General features: G+C 51.2%; 1 protein-coding gene across 1 annotated transcript in view; it reads right to left on the bottom strand.

Annotated features, from left to right (window-relative positions):
- PIK3R6 (phosphoinositide-3-kinase, regulatory subunit 6) overlaps positions 1 to 12,176 on the bottom strand; it is a 70,766-nt gene extending 58,590 nt beyond the window's left edge. Inside the window, exon 1 of the mRNA XM_014549813.1 lies at positions 12,032 to 12,176. The gene's annotated coding sequence lies outside the window, so the exon portion shown is untranslated. The remainder of the gene's footprint in view (positions 1 to 12,031) is intronic.
- Between the last annotated feature and the right edge of the window lie 442 nt (positions 12,177 to 12,618).

The raw sequence follows: 12,618 nt of genomic DNA on the forward strand, positions 1-12,618 counted from the left end.
AAGGGAGAGGGATAGAGAGTTAGAAACATCGATGAGAGAGAAACACCGGTCAGCTGCCTCCTGCACACTCCCCACTGGGGATGTGCCTGCAACCAAGGTACATGCTCTTGACTGGAATCAAAACTGGGACCCTTCAGTCCGCAGGCCGACGCTCTATCCACTGAGCCAAACCGGTGAGGGCTCATGGCTTATTTTTAATGTCACTTTTCAGAGAGGACTTTCCTGACCAGCCGATCTAAAGCAGCCCTCCCAGTCATACTCTAGCACATGCTTGAATTTTACTCATAGCGTTTCTCAGTAGCAGAAATGTTCCTGTGCTTTAGTGTTCTTGGCTGCCCATTAGAACGTGAGCTCCACAGACACTGGGTCCTGGTGTGTCTTCTTCATGCAGCGTGTCCGGCACCGAGGGCACTGTTGGCGCCCAGTAGACAATAAATAAACATTTCAGAGAAACATGTGATGGATGAATGAAGATGAAGTGTCTTGCCAAAGTCACATGGCCAATGCATGAGGACACCCAGGCTAAAGCTCACCCTGGGGTGTGCAATCACAGCCACCTCGCCGGCCTTCCTCCCAGCCCCCCTCAACCTCTCTGGTCACCCTCTGCCCCAGTAAAATAAAATGAACACACAGACAAACTTCTGCCTGGATAGAATCAGCTAATCATGGACATCAAGCAGCCTCTATGGAAAACAAATCACACACATACGGATTGAAAGAGGAGTGTCCTCTTACTCCGTGAATGTGGGGGTATCTGGGCTGATTTTTCATTGAAAGTGAAATTCTAAGGAGCTTAAACACTCTCTGTCAGAAGGCCTCCTTAGTCACTCTTCTATTCATTCCGTCGCTCACTCATGCATTCGTCAAACCTTTACTCGGTGTTTACATATATCTGTGCAGCTGCTGCGGATATTTTGTCCAGCCCTACTGTCCTCTGCAGGGCACCTCTGTCTATTTCCTGTCCTTTGGGGCTGCTGACCACACCAGTGCGGGGAGGGGGTGGGGGCATGGTGACACCCTCAGGGGACAAGCTTGCAAGAAGACAGGAAATGGCAACAAGCAGAACCCAGGTCATTCTCAAAATGCATCCCTCATTTGTCTTCACTCCAGGATGACACGGGTTTCTCGGGGAGTAAAGCTGCCTGTTTAAGCACCCAGACCGCTCCGTCTGTAAATCTCAGAGGAGCTGACTGCACATGCCATGTCGAAACCCGAGGAAGATCTCAGAGCTGCTGGCAGGTGAAGGGAGCCTCCATCCTGCGCTGCATGGCTCTGACTTTCTGCTTCTCGGGGGAGATTCTGTCCCAGCTGCGCCTTGCACCTCACTAGGATGGGGGCTGCTGTCCAGGCCACTGGCCTCTCGGTAATTTACCCAGCCAGGGTGGGCGGGGTTTTGTCATTCATCGTCCAAAGAGGCGCTTGCTGTAACTTGTCTGCTTGGAGGGGGAGGGGATGCTTCTTTCTGATGTGCACACAGGCCCCAGGTGCTGGCCGCAGCCCTGCCTGAGCCGTCTCTGTTCCCCTCCAGCTGCCAGCGTGCGGGAGGCTGGGAAGACAGAGGAACCCCCGGGCTTGTCTTGTATGAAACAAAGCCGGAGAAACTGCTCTGTGCAAAGAGCATGACACTTCCACCCACAGACTTGGAACATGTATTTGGGCTGCTCAGAGGCCCTGGGCGTGGCTTCCTAGCGCCAGACAGAGCTTTGAGGGTCAGAGGTTGCCGAGGAAATGAAAGAGCATCTAGGGGACATCATCCATGTGGCAGACATTGTGCAGGGCGGAGAGCACAGAGATCAAGAAATGACAGGGGATGGGGTTTCTTTTTGGATGATGAAAATGTTCTAGAACTTATTGTAGTGATAATTGCACATATCTGTGAACATTCTAAAAACCACCGAATTATACCTTAAAAAAAGAAAAAAAAAAGAAAAGAAATGACAGGGCCCTTGCCCTTAGGAGCCGGAGGTCTAACCAGCCTGCGACTTCTTAGTGAGCGCAGTCACACTCCCGGCCGAGACACGCACACTGACAGCTCACAGACCCGAGGTCCACAGCCTGCTGATAACATACCCGCTTCACAGGTTCACACGGGAGCCAGAGGCGCGCTCTGCCTAGTGTGGTGTTAAAACTCACCCGTCACATACAAAACCAGGCCTGCGGTAAACATAAAAGGCACACGTGGCTGTACAGTGAAAAGCAAGTGTCCTCAGCTCTCCTCTGCCCATCAGTGCCCTTCCCCAGAAGGAGCCGTCGTGTTAAAAAGTCTTAGTCTCTGGCCAACATTTAAAAGTATATGCACAGCCGTGGACACAGACAGCAGTGTGGTCGGCCGGGGAAAGGGGGAGGTCCGGGGTGGAGGGGGTCAATGGAGGGGGAAAGGGACATTTGTAATACTTCCAACAATAAAGATAAATTAAAAAAAGGAAAAAGGAATAAAAATAAAGTCAGCGGGCTCGGGCGGCCCGTGGTGCCATGTGAATCGTCTGACAAGCGTCCAGGGGGCACTGGCTGCTTCTCCTAGCACCTGCCACAGGGGGTCCTGTGTGTTAGTTGTCCGGTTGCCCCGCTAGAATGCAAGCTCCACGGGGGCAGGACTCTGTCACGTCCGCTGCTGTGTCCTCATTACCCCACAGGGTTTACACCCCCGGAAGGCCCTCGGTAAATATCGTTGAATGAACGGCTGCCAGGCACTCAGATGGAGACGAGACAGTGTCACTGTCCCCAAGCTGCTCTCAGGCCGGGAGCGGAAGCCAGTCTGGGGGGCATGGCTGGTAGGACACATGGCACAGGAAACAGACATCATCTTGATGCTCAGAGTACTGGCAGAGGAGCCAGTCATCCCATGGGGAGGGGACGCGGACGCAGACACAGTAGCGAGGACACTGTGCTCTGCCACACTCCCATCACCGGCAGCCCTGCCACCTGTGCTTGGGGATCTGTCTCGGGCCCCATCTCGGACAACCTGGCTGCAATGTCCGGCTGCTCCTTTTGTGCCTCTGACCAAGCACATGGCACCTCAGAGCTCAGCCCCCGTGCCTTGTGGTTTCCCTGTTCCTCTGTGGGGAGCCTCTATAGGGTTAAACCTCAGACTGATCTGTTGGCAAAATCACAAACAAGTCCCAGCTTAGAGGGCACAGTCCTCTTAAGCATAATTAGGCTTGACCTTATAACCCTCCCTAGATCTTACCTGGGAAGCTAATGGGCTGAGGGAAGTGCAACAAGAACAAAAACAAGTGAAGCTTACAAGAACAGTGTAAACAAGTGAAACTCACAAGAACAGTGTACCTTTGGTAACCACTACCTTGTTTACCTCTGACTATAAAAATAAAGGCTCAGCTTGCCTCAGGATCTTTCTCTGTGGCCTCAGCCAGGCACAGGAAGATCCACAGAGACTAAAGAGAGCTAGAGAGTTCTGAACGCTGTCTCCGTGTAAAACATTCTTCGCCGACTCCGTCCACACCTTTGGGAACCCCTGGACCCCCGGGGCTGGACCCCAGCATTCCTCTAGTCACAGCAAGAACGTGGCATCACAGGAAAGAAGCACATGACCTCTGTCTCCAGTCAGGAAGACGCCAGCACCCGGCACAGGCTGCAGGGCACGTGGCCGGGGTGGATCCCAGTGAGCCGGGAGACGCGCCACGGTCACTGCACTGTGGCCTCTCACCCCGCACTGTCCATGCATCGTTTCATTTGTTCAACAGTTACTGAGCCTCACTATGTGATGGACACTGTGCTCCAGACACAAGGTCGGAAAACGTGTCTTCAGTTGAAGACCAGATCCATGCCTGGATGGATTCATTCATTCATTCAACATTTACTGAGCATCTTCTGTATGGCAGACACTGTGCTAGGTCCTGGGGATATGGCAATACTTTATCATAGACCAAGACACCTGCCCCCCTAAAGGTTGTGCTCCAGCCTAGTGGGTATGTAGTGAGTATGGACGGTATAGACAAAGTCAGTGATTAAACTGCATGTTAGATGATGGCAGTGCTATAAGAATGAGACTGGGAAGGAGAATGAGGGGTTCCAGGGTTGGGGGTGTGGTTTTTAAAAGGGTGATCAGGGAGTTCTCATTGAAGAGGTGGCATCTGAGTAGAAACCTGTAGAAGGAAGGGAGCAAGCTAGGTGACAGCTGCAGGAATCATGCCCCAGGTGAAGGGAGGAGCCAGCCAGGCGCTAAGGAGGGTGTTGGCAGACAGCTCTCCATGGTTTATGCAGGCCTGTGAGCTTTCGTTTCAGGTCACGTCTTCAAGAAAGTTTGTGTCATGAATAGCTTTGGAAAAGAGAGAGTGTGTCTCCCCCCAGGGCAGAGGGCCATTCAGTATAATAGAGGCAATGTTTCCTTCCAGGGCAAAGATCTGCTGGCAGCTCATTGTGAAACCTGGGCTTCCCGAGCTCAGGTTCCTTGGTTGGGACAGCATTCACTGGCTCCACTCCGTGCTGTCCCCAGGGTCTTGGCAGGCCAGGGGAACCGAAGGACATGACACTCATGCTCCGACTGTGCTGTGAGTAATAAAGTCCTTCGTCTCTGATCCTGGAGCCGCGTGTTTTCTGCCAACGTCCTTAACACTGTGGCAAGCGAACTTGTTAGTTGTGGGGAAGCACGGGACTTGGTTGGGAAGTCTGTAAGGAGGAATCTCCAAAAGGTCGGGGGCTTTTAGGGGGGCCTTGCCAAAGGCGGCAGCCCCTGCCTTGACTTTTCCAAACAAGTCTGAGCCCCTGGGTGTTTTATTGGAATCTTTATGTCTAGTCTCTAGACATGTTCTTGCTTAAAGAACATTGCAGACGCATGTGTCTTCTCAAGGATGCTTACCCTCCTGATAATGTCTAATAGTTAATTTTAATTCAAGCTGCTGTTACAATAAAAGCCTGAGGAGGCAGGCGAAGGGGGTTGTTTGGTTTCTCAAACCAAGCAGTCCCTTAGCCTTCTCTTTCACAGAAACTAGTGTCAGAGTAATCATTCATCTGTAGCTCAGGGTCTCCTGGTCAGCCCCGGCAGATGGTTCCCCATGTGAGGACCGAGGAACTGAACAAGACTCGAGGGAATCGAAAACAAAGAGGAAGAAAAGGAAAGTAACTGCTCAGCAAGTCATTGGAGCCCACTGGGGATTTCCAAGTTCGAGGGGATTATTTCTCAGCTAAGCTTTCATAATGGGGCAACAGTTATCCACAGAACAGCAGCAATATATCACAGTGCTGAAGCAGTCAGTAAAAGCAGGTGGTGCCTCTGTTACAGGAGAACAACTAAAATGCCTGTTACAAACGGTTATAATTTATAATCCTTGGCTCCCTGGTGCTGGAATGCTAGACCTTAATCTCTGGGAACAAGCGGGCAGGAATTTAAAGAGAAATCAGGCCCAGGGAAAACGAGTGCCCTTATCATCAGTAACTATGTGGTCATGTTATCTCTGTTATGCTTCTTAAGAATGTAAGTATATTTTCCATTGGAAAAAGAAACCTATTTCTAAAAGTAAAGGGGAAAAAAGGTTTTTTCCTGTATTTGCCTAGGAAGCAAAAGTTTTATATGTATACTAGAGGCCCGGTGCACAAAATTTGTGTCCTCGGGGCGGGGGTCCCTCAGCCAGGATTGAGAGAGGGCACAGGCCAGGCCGAGAGACCCCACCAGTGCATGATCTGGGCCAGGGAGGGACACGGGAGGATGGCCAGCTGGGGAGGGGCCACGGGAGGGCTCCAGGGCATGTCGAGTCCATCTCACTCAGTCCCAATGGGCCGGACCTCAACAGCAAGCTAACCTACCAGTCGGAGCGTCTGCCCCCTGGTGGTCAGTGCATGTCATAGTGAACGGTTGAACTGCCTTAGCATATCATTAGCATACTAGAGGCCCAGTGCATGAAAATTCATGCACTGGAGGGGGTCCTTCAGCCTGGCCTGCCCCCTCTCACAGTCCGGAGCCCTCAGGGGGCGGGAGGTGACCTGGTGATCAGGGGAAGGTGACGCCCCCATCACACCTCTGCTGCTGCCACTGCCAGCAGCGCAAGCCTCAGCCGGCCCTGGTTACCTGCACCTTGGGCCGACCCTGGGCGACTGGGCAGCCACCATCTGAGGCTTGCCTGCACCTTGGGCTGGCCCTGGGCGGCTGGGGGGCTGAGGGGTCTGGGGGACTCCGGAGGCAGGTGCAAGGCAAGGTTGGGCCCACCTGGGGGTGGGCCCGGCCTTGTTGTGTGTGCCTGCCACCCCGGCGGGGCTGAGGGGACTGGGCGCCGCCATCTTGTGGCTGTGGGCGCTGCCATCTTTGAGGGCAGGGCAGTCAATTAGCATACTCCATCCTTATTGGCTGTGGGCACTGCCATCTTTGCAATGGCATGAGGATCAATTAGCATATTTCCTCTTTATTAGATAGGATTATGCTTTGATTAGTTGAACAGATGACTGGACAACTGAACACTTAGCATATTAGGCTTTTATTATATAGAACTGGAGGCCCAGTGCACAGATTTGTGCACTGGTGGAGTCCCCTGGCTTGACCTGTAGGGATTGGGCTGAAACTGGCTCTCCAACATCCCCTGAGGGGTCCCAGATTGTGAGAGAGCACAGGCCAGGCCGAGGGACCTACCAGTGCATGATCGAGGCTTAAGAGGGATCGCGGGAGGGCTCCAGGGTGTGTCTGGCCCATCTCGCCCAGACCTCAGCAACAAGCTAACCTACCAGTCAGAGCATCTGCCCCCTGGTGGTCAGTCCACATCATAGCGACCGGTCAAATGATCCAATGAACAATCGGACACTTAGCATATTAGGCTTTTACTATATAGGATTATTAAAATGATTATGTTAATCAGGAACTTGATTACTTTAAATGAATAAATTACTTAACATTATTTAATAATCTATATATATAAAAACCTAAGCGACTGTTACGACTGGACGACCAGATGACTGGAAGACCGGCCAGTAGCTATGACACACACTGACCACCAGGGGGCAGAAGCTCAATGCAGGAGCTGCCCCCTGGTGGTCAGTGCGCTCCCACAGCCAACCTCCTGTAGTCTCTCCCCCCCTACCCCTCCTGGTCCCGATCAGCTGGGAGGGATCCCACCCGTGTATGAATTTGTGCACCAGGCCTCTGGTAATAATAATAATATACAATCTTTTAGTCTAATGTATTTGACAATCTTTCCAGGGTTTAAATTTTAAGAAACTTTTTCTTCACCTAGAATTGGCTTTAGATCATTCCAATAGACTCTGAAATGCCTCAAGTATTTGTTTTCTCTCTCACAAAGGAAAGTTTCCTGCCCAAAGTACATGGGAAACTTTGTCAAATAATAATTACTATATTATGCTTTCATTTATAGCTCTAATTGTTATTGTGGAATATTGTGTTTTACAGAAAGGACAAGGTTCCATGTCACTTCCATTACTCCATAAGGTATCTGGATTTATAGAAGTACTAGCAGGAAAAATCAGGAGAAACAAACATTTTATTATGGGGCTAAATGAATAGAAAATAATTATATAGCTTTTCTAACTTTTGTTAAAAGTATTACTAATTCTTAAACTTTTTGTTTTTCAGATATAAGGAAGCATTTTTAAAGCAATTTGGTAAATTATATATTTCTCTTTCTACTTGTCCCTCCAGAATTCTTAATAAGTAGCAATACATTTCTTTACATAGATTCAATAAGAACTGTTTCCAATTATAGCAATAGTAACCAAGATAAAAACTGACAATGGGCCTGCTTATAGCAGCCATGCTTTTGCTACCTTTTATAGGACTTGGTCCATCCAGCATTCCACGGGAATCCCTTACAATCCACAGGGGCAGGCCGTTGTCGAGCACACCCATTTGACATTAAAGATCATACTAGTAAAACAAAAAAGGGGGAATATAGGACTCAAGGATCCAATGAATTATTAACATGGGGTAGAGGATATGGGTGTGTTTCACCCCCACAGGGCCGCTGTGGATTCTAGCTCATCGGATTAAACCCTATCATGGCATGGCACGGTGACTGCCAGAACTCCTCCAGCCACAATAGTACAACTTTCACTGATAATCTTACTGACAATAACCTGACTTACACCACTCACCCTTATGTCTTTGTTATGGGCCCCAATCTACTAATAAACCATAGCTCATCTTTTCTAGTACAGGTTGGAGAAGAAACTTATTTTGCATCCTGTATTACCACCCAGAATGTTACCTCATTGAACATCAGCACTATTATGGTACTTAGGAGACAAGCAGAAATCCTAATACCTGTTAATCTCACCAGGAAATGGCAAGGCTCATCAGCTATCAAAGTCTTAAAAAGAGCATTAAGCCAATTACGGCCCCAAAATTTTTGGAGAATGCTCATTGCAGCCATTATCTTGGCTGTTATTCTTACTACTGCCAGCGTCGCTGTGGTGGCCCTTTCTGAGTCTATACAGACTGCCACATTTATAGACAACTAGAGGCCTGATGTATGAAATTCTGCAAGGGGCTCAGCCCTTGCAGCCCTGGCTTTGTCTGGAAGGTCGTCTGGAAGGATGTCTGGTCTAATTAGCATATTACACTTTTATTATTATAGATATGGCCTATAATTTAACTAGGAAATTCACTATAGACCAGTACATAAATAAATATTAACTAGACTACAGACAATAGAAACAGCCATTAAGTATCTGGGGGAAAGACAGAACACCGTAGCACACAGACAAGTGCTTATTTGTGATTGGAAACATAAGCACATATGTGTCAACCCTTTAAAATGGAATAATATTCATCATCAGTGAATTGATGTTAAAAAGCATCTATGGGGGCCTCCTGGTGCTTACCACAGACTGTGTTCTTACCCTAACTGTACAGAAATAGGAGGCAGAGTAAACTCACCCCATATACACCTCAGCTCAGGCCCTTTGCCTGGTCTGTATTGTAAATGGGGAGACACTAAAAAAAAAAAAAAAGCATCTATGGGGAATCCTATATAATAAAAGCCTAATATGCTAAGTGTCTAGTTGCCCGGTCGTCTGTTCAACCAATCAAAGCGTAATATGCTAATGATATGCTAAGGCCGCTCAACCACTCGCTATGATGTGCACTGACCACCAAGGGGCAGACGGTCGACCAGTCACTGTGACATGCATTGACTACCAGGGGGCAGATACTCTGACTGGTCAGTTAGCTTGCTGCTGGGGTCCGGCTGATTGGGACTAAACGAGATGGGCCAGACATGCCCTGGAGCCCTCCCGTGGTCCCTCCCTGGCTGGCCAACCTCCTGTGTCTCTCCCTCACCCTGACCATTTGGTTTCTCAAACCAAGCAGTCCCTTAGCCTTCTCTTTCACAGAAACTAGTGTCAGAGTAATCATTCATCTGTAGCTCAGGGTCTGCCGGTCAGCCCCAACAGTTAGTTATAAGTAGAGTAAAATCTTGACCCCTCATTGTTCTTGACAGAGGGACCAGACCAGAGACAAAGAGAATGAGTGAATGAATAAGTGAATGAAGGAATTGGGATTTCAAGGGCCTATCTCCTTAAATACAGCACATCCACAATGAGCAGTCCTGGGGCAGGTGCAGACCACACTGGTCACTGCCTTAGGGAAAAGCAGGCCCCAGGACTGTCCACAGAACCATAGAGGCGCTCATTGGGAGGCAGCAGGAAGAGGCCGACGGGAGTGTGTTCACAGTGGCCGCTGTCCATAGTTGATGCAAGTACCGTGGGAAGGCTTCCGGAGAGGAAGGACTGGAGTAAGCAGGATTTAGGGGAGGATGTGAAGAGGCCTGGGTCAGGGTTTCACAGTAAAGACCCCAGGTTCTGACCATCCCCGCCCACCCCAGCACCCCAGGCTCTTACTGCTGGCTCCTAGGGCAGGCTGTTCAGACAGAAGAACCACCCCCCGGACCGCCCTGTGGCCACCCCTTCTGGACTAAAACCTGGGAAAAAGCTGTGGATTTCCCAGGACTGCAGCTCTGCCTCCCTCATGCCCTCTGCCCACAGCCTGGCACAGAGAGAAGGGATGTCCTAAGCCTGCCACCTCCCTGCTCCCCAAGAATCCACTTTCCCCTCCTCCCACCACCGCTGCCTCACGCCCAGGGCATCAGGGGCAGGTGCTCTTTCCAGTGAGACAGTCACGCTGGCCAGACAACACACCTGGTTCTCTGGTTTAGAGCATGTGGCAGCAGACTCACAGCAGCGGGGAGGGAGTAGGAATGAGGGTTCCCTCACCCCTCACCCCTCACCCCTCATCCCTCACCCCGTGAGGCTTTCCAGATCCTGCGGGGTCGGGGAGGGGACGGCCTGCTCCCCTGTGGCTGCTCCCTGTGGATGGGGCGGCCCATTTCCTCCTCTCTGTCTGCCAATAGCACGGAAGGAAACACCTGGCTGTTGGAAGGCCATTCTGAGGGTGAGGGGAGAGCATTGTTCCCGGGGGCAGGGAGCTGCACGCAGGCCGGGAAGCTTTGGGGCCAGGACGAAGTGGCGCTGACTGCGGCGTGGCCTTCCAACTCGCTGCCAGTCCGGGAGACGATCTCTCCGAGGTAACAGAGGGGCGCGCAGGCCCTGGCGAGCGGCTGTGCAGGTAGCGTGGGTGCTGAGCTGCCTGGGTTCAGCCCTCTCTATTGCTATGGCAACTTGGACTAGTAGCTTAAAACCTTTGCCCCTCAGGTTCCCTAACTTTAAAGGAGACCTAATGGCCTGGCCAGTGTTGCTCAGTGGTTGAGCACCGACCTATGAACCAGGAGGTCACAGTTTGATTCCCAGTCAGGGCACATGCCCAGGTTGTGGGCTTGATCCCCAGTGTGGGGCGTGCAGGAGGCAGCCGATCAATGATTCTCTCTCATCATTGATGTTTCTGTCTCTCCCTCTCCCTTCCTCTCTGAAATCAATAAAGATATATATTTTAAAAAGAGACTTAATAATAGCACCTACTCACAGGATTACTGTAAAGGCTAAATGAGATCATATTCAAAATCCACTTAAAACCAAATAAAGAAACAGGACAGGCCAGACCTGAAAGTCCTCCATAAACTCTACACTTTGGTGTCCAAATTGAACCTCCAGCCGTTCTTTCCTTTAACGCCACCTCTCACAGCCACTCTCCTACTCCATGGGTTTGCACACGTGCCTCGTGTTTGCACACAAACCATCTGCCTCCTTCAAGGCTCAGGTGCACCTCCCGCCCAGCCCTTCCTGATCCCACACCCAGCACCAACCTCCGCCTTCACACCGCACCCGCCCATGGCTCTGGCGAGTTTGACCTTCTCTGTTAGTCATTCGTAGCCAGGTCTCAACCCCCACACCAGCCGGCCAGCTTCTCAAGGATGGAGACGGGCTTTGGTTGGACTCGCGCTGGCTGCACGTCTAGAAGATGCTCGATCCACGTGTGTGGAGAGAGAGGCCTGACTGGCCTCACTGGCTCCAGGTTCCCCGGGAGAGGGGTGGGCAGAAGCCGCCCCAGAAGGGGTGCAGAGGGAACCCAGAAGGCTCGTTCTGAGTTGCTTATCACCCTGTAATCTTTGGTAAGTTGCTTCATCTCTCTAAGCTTTAGTCTCCCGGCCTATAAAATGGGCATTAGAACTTGTATCCAGCCTACTACCTCCGATTGCTCATGAGAATCCAGTGGGATGGGGAATGGACTCTACAGCACGGACGGGGCTGTAGTCTTATGATTATTGTACATTAATCTTATGTATCCGGCCTACTACCTCCGATTGCTCAAGAGAATCCAGTGGGATGGGAACCTTACTCTACAGCACGGGGCTGTAGTCTTATGATTATTGTACATTAATCTTATGATTATTGGTATTTGCAAGATTCGGAGAAGAAAGAAGAGGTCTTCTCGCACGGGCCTGTGTCCTTTCTTCTTGTGAAAATGGACTGAACAATCTTAACTTGGCTGCGTGGTCCTAGTAGCCGCCAGATCTGGGTAACCCTTCTCAGAGAGGCTGGGCCTGAGTTCCTCAGAGCCAGGGCTGCCTCAGCCCTTCCCTGGACCCCCCTCCAGCATCCCTCCTCCAGGCACCCCATCTGCTCTGCTCCGATCTGCCTCTTCCACTCCCCCCTTGCAGACCCCGCCCCAGTCAGCACCTACCTCGGCTCAGCTGCTGCAGCTCAGCCCCCCAAGTCCTTCAGCGGATGAGCTCCCCACAGTCCTGCCCCGGGAGGCTGCCAGCCCCAGAGAAGCCGATGCCCTAGAGGAGCCAGGCTGGTGCTTTCAGTCTCAGCTGCAGCCTCCAGATCTGCAGAGAAAAGCCGAGGGTTGAACAGGCCGGCTCTGTCCCCTCCTCTTCCTTCCCCTTCCCCTTCCCCTCAGGCCTCAGAGCTCCTCCCAGGGCGCATCCTGCTGCTAGGTTGCTCTGTGGTCAGCTATGGTCACCGGAGGTTCTTTATTCTCATCAGACAGGAGGTCGGCACCTCTGTCTCCTCCCAGAAGTCCTGCTGCTGTGGCGCGGGGAGCGCTGACCTCCCTCCCCAGCTCCAGACCCACCGAGCACCTGCCTCCGGACACTCAGCCAGAGAGACCTCAGGCACCTCCAAAGCGTGTACGAACCTAGCTCCTCACTTCCCCTCCAAACCCACTGTTCTGCTCCTCACCTTAGAATCAGAAACCCGAGACTCGTTCCTAACACCTCTGGCTCCCTCACCTCTAACATCTAAGCAGCACCAAGTCCTGTCAAT

This window comes from Myotis brandtii, unplaced genomic scaffold, assembly GCF_000412655.1.
Source record: "Myotis brandtii unplaced genomic scaffold, ASM41265v1 scaffold573, whole genome shotgun sequence".
In the NCBI taxonomy this organism is placed as follows: domain Eukaryota; kingdom Metazoa; phylum Chordata; class Mammalia; order Chiroptera; family Vespertilionidae; genus Myotis; species Myotis brandtii.